The following is a 4479-nucleotide window of genomic DNA, read 5'->3' as shown; positions in this document are numbered from 1 at the left end:
ACTGCTTTCCCTGCTGCAGCAGTGTGTGTGGGGGGAACAGATTTAAGATGGAATAAGTAGATTCTTTATATGAAAAATTAAAACAAATGTATACATTTTCTATATACAGAATCTAATTATTGCAGGGTTGTCTTAAATTGAGGGTTATTTTGGATTCAGGTAAATAGTGTGTTGCAACATTTTAAGTAATGCCAGAAAAACTAGTAGTTTTGGGTTGGTGTTTTTTTTTTTTTTTTTACATCCTTAAGTAAACGATCATGTGTATGTATTCAGCACATAGGAAGGAAAGAGTAAGTTAGAAGTTTCCTAAGTAAGGAGCCATGGATGTTTAAAATGCTTAACTACTGAAGGAATTGGCTGAAATGATTGCATAGCCACTAGCTGTTGTCTTTGAGAACTCATATATGTTATCTGAGGTCCCAGAAACTGAAAAAAGGGAAAACAAAGGATCCAGAGAATTACAGGCCAGTCAGTCTAACTTTGATATCTGGAACAATACTAGAACATATCCTCAGGTCATTAATTTAGTAGCACCTAGCAATTAATAGGAGATAGTAGCAAGTTAGGCTTTTATATTATGTTATTCTCATGAACTAGCTAAGCTCAGATGTAGGGTGGAAATTTTTCCAGTGCTTTATTTTTCTGTGGGAAATTTTCCATTTCTAAAAATTCATTGTTTCATAAAATTTGTAATGGATGCCAATAGGCAAGCTTGGCAGCTTCAGAGTTGTAATTAATGTTTTGAATTAATGTTTGGATTAATGCAATGGATCCAGTTTTGTGGGACCAGGTGAATTGAACACTGCTGGTTTAGATGAACCTAATATAAGTTGGGTGTAAAACTGTTTGGAGAATTGTACTCAAACAGCAGTCATTAATGTCTTAATGTCAAACTGCTAGAAGGTATCAATTGGGATTTTCCGGAGGTCTGCCCTGGGTGGAGTACTGTTCAGTAGCTTCTTAACACTGTTCTCCAAGTCATTAATGTGTATATTTATTAAATTTATTAAGGCTTTGGCTTCCACGACTACAGTTCGCTCTTTGGAGAGAGGCAGTGAGCTGTTGGGAAAGGACAGCCTCTGTTGGGGAAGAGGCTCTTCTCAGCCAGATGAGCTGACCTGCTCTACCAGGCTTTAAACTAAGCTCGCTGGGGGATGGGAGGACTACTGCTACTGCTGGCCCACTGAGCGGCCCTTGCAAAGCCAGCAGGCCAAGGCACTTAAGGGATCCCACCCCAGCCCCAACTGTGGAACAAAATGCAGGCAGGGCAAGGGCCCCCAAGGGGACACTTGCGTGCCTATACACAAATGCCAGGAGCCTGGGGAATAAACAGGAGGAACGTGTTCTCCTGCTAAATGCAAATAACTATGATGTCAGTTGGGATAACAGAGACCTGGTGGGACTCCACCCATGACTGGACCATGGCTATACCCTGTACAGGTGGGATCGAGTGGACAAAAGGGTGGGGGCGTAGCTCTCTATGTCAGGGAAAGCTACATGTCCCTGCAAGCTGACATTAGCACCCATGATGGACGACTTGAGGCCCTCTGGGTTAACATCCATGGCAAACAGTACAGGAGATACTATGGTGGGAGTCTACTACAGACCCCTTACCCAGAGTCAAGACCTTAAGTTCACCAGAGAATTGGCTGAGGCTACACAATTGTAGTGTATGGTTGTCATGGGAGACTATAACTACCCACACATCTCGTGGGAGGAGTGCTCGGCCAAATCCAAGTGATCGCAAAGCTTTCTCTTAATGTGTGGATGACCTCTGTCTGATGCAGGAGCTCTATGTGCTGACAAGAGGTAAAGCGCTGCTTGACCTTGTACTGGCAACCAGGGGTGACCTAATCAGCGACCTAATGATTGAAGGGAAGCTGGGTGACTGTGACCACGAGTTGATCACCTTCACCATCTGCTGCAAAGGTGGCAAGTCAGTCAATAATACAGAAGTCCTTGACTTAAGGAAAGCTGACTTTGACAAGCTAAGGAGGCTTGTCAGAGAGGCCCTAAAAGGCTACAACCCAATGGTGAGGGGAGTTCAGGACGAGTGGTTGATCCTCAAGGGAGCAATCCTGGATGCGCAAGCAAAGTTCATCCTGTCTCAGAGGAAAGGCAGCAAAAGGGCACAGCAGCCCCCTTGACTCTCCAGGGAATTAGCGGACTTCCTACATCTTAAAAGAAAGACCTACAAAGGATGGAGGACTGGAACCACCACCAAGAAGAAATACTCTGCTCTGGTCCGGACCTACAGAGTGCAAATCAGGAAAGCCAAGGCTGTGATGGAACTCTAGCTAGCTACAAATATCAAGGACAATAAAAAGTCTTTTTTTAGATATGTGGGGAGCTGGAGGAAAAGCAAGGGCAACATTGGACCCCTGCTAAACCAGATGGGACAACTGATGCCCAGGAAAAAGTTAACATGCTAAATGAGTACTTTGCGTCAGTTTTTCACTAGTCCTTTGGATGGCCCCTGTCCGCTATGGGTCAGGGAGGCCTGGGTGAGGGAGAATTCCTTGCTCTCCATTGAAGCTGACCTCATGAAGGAACACCTTGACAGGCTGGATATCTTCAAGTCAGCCAGCCCTGATGGGTTAAACCCAAGGGTACTCAGGGAGCTGGCCAGCATCATAGCTCAGCCCCTGGCACAGATCTCCAAGAGGTCTTGGTGTTCTGGTGAAGTGCCCGATGATTGGAAGAGAGCCAGTGTTGTGCCTATCTTCAAGAAAGGGAGGAAAGTAGATCTGGCAAACTGTAGGCCCATCAGCCTGACCTCTATCCTGGGAAGGTCTTGGAAAAGATTATCAAAGGGCAGTATCCTGAGGGATACCTAGCATGGGTTTGTTGCAGGTATAGGTCTTGCCTGATCAATCTCATTTCCTTTTATGAGCAGGTGACTTATACAATGTCGATCTCTTCCCCCTTTTGTCCAGGTGATATCTTGACTTTAAAAATACCTTCGATCTGGTATCCCATGATCACCTCTGGGCTAAACTGGCTAACTGCAGCCTTGACCTCGCCATGATCCGCTGGCTAGGATATTGGCTTCGCAGTAGGACCCAGAGGGTGGTGGTTGACGGGAGCCAATCGTCTTGGTGCGCTGTGACCAGTGGGGTCCCTCAAGGCTCTGTCCTAGGGCCTATACTGTTTAACATCTTCATCAGTGATGTGGACATTGGTGTCAGAAGCGGACTGGCCAAGTTTGCCGATGGTACCAAACTCTGGGGTAAAGCATCCACACCTGAGGACAGGAGGGTGATCCAGGCGGATCTTGACAGGCTCAGGAAATGGGCAGATGAGAACCTGATGGTGTTCAACACTGAAAAAATGCAAGTTTCTCCACCTTGGGAAGAAAAACCTGCAGCATGCTTATAGGCTGAGCAGTGCTACGCTTAGCACTACAGATGAAAGGGACTTGGGGGTCATGATTGACCACAAGATGAACATGAGCCTTCAGTGTGATGCTGCAGCTAGTAAAGCGACCAAAACGCTGGCTTGCATCCACAGATGCTTCTCAAGTAAATCCCAGGACGTCATTCTCCTGTTGTACTCGGCCTTGGTGAGGCAGCAGCTGGAGTACTGCGTCCAGTTTTGGGCTCCGCAATTCAAAAAGGATGTGAAGCTTGAGAGGGTGCAGAGGAGAGCCACACACATGATCAGAGGTCAGGAAAACAGACCTTATGATGAGAGGCTGAGAGCAATGGGGCTTTTCAGCCTGGAAAAGCGCAGGCTCAGGGGTGATCTGGTGGCCACTTATAAATGTATCAGGGTGCTTATCAGGATCTGGGGGAACGTCCGTTCAGCAGAGTGCACCAAAGGATGACAAGATCGAACAGTCACAAACTCCAACGTGACTGATTCAGGCTGGACATAAGAAAGAACTTCTTCACTGTCCAAGCCCCCAAGTTTTGGAATCGACTGCTGCTGGAAGTGGTTCAAGCACCTACTTTGAACGCCTTCAAGATACGTTTGGATGCTTATCTTGCTGGGATCCTATGATCCCTGCTGACTTCCTGCCCCTGGGGCAGGGGGCTGGACTCAATGATCCTCCAGGGTCCCTTCCAGCCCAAATGTCTATGAAATTTAAGGATGACACCAATCTAAAGTGCCTGCTACCCCAGTCAGAAGACAAGATATAGTTGGGATGGTCCTGCTTTGAGCAGGGGGTTGGATTAGATGACTTCTGAGGTGCCTTCCAACTCTAATTTTCTATAGTTTCATAGTTTCTAGGCTCGGAAGGGACCTGAGTAAATCATCTAGTCTGACCCCCTGCCATGGCAGGAAAGATTACTGGGGTCAAACGACCCCAGCAAAGTGTTCATCTAACCTCTTAAAGACCCCCAGGGTAGGGGCCAGTACCACTTCTCTTGGAAGTTGGTTCCAGATCCTAGCCGCCTTGACCGTGAAGTAGCGCCTCCTGATATCTAGCCTAAATCTACCCTCTACCAGCTTGTGACCGTTATTCCTGGTCACTCC

At 46.9% G+C, this 4479-nt stretch overlaps 1 protein-coding gene across 1 annotated transcript in view; it reads left to right on the top strand.

The window, feature by feature from the left end:
• RINT1 (RAD50 interactor 1) overlaps positions 1–4479 on the top strand; it is a 24286-nt gene that overhangs the window by 1888 nt on the left and 17919 nt on the right. The window lies entirely within an intron of this gene.

The sequence above is a fragment of the Crocodylus porosus genome, unplaced genomic scaffold, assembly GCF_001723895.1.
Source record: "Crocodylus porosus isolate Cpor-Errol unplaced genomic scaffold, CroPor_comp1, whole genome shotgun sequence".
Classification (NCBI taxonomy): Eukaryota; Metazoa; Chordata; order Crocodylia; family Crocodylidae; genus Crocodylus; species Crocodylus porosus.
Note: the sequence above shows the minus strand (reverse complement) of the source record. Positions and strands in the feature narration are given on the sequence as shown.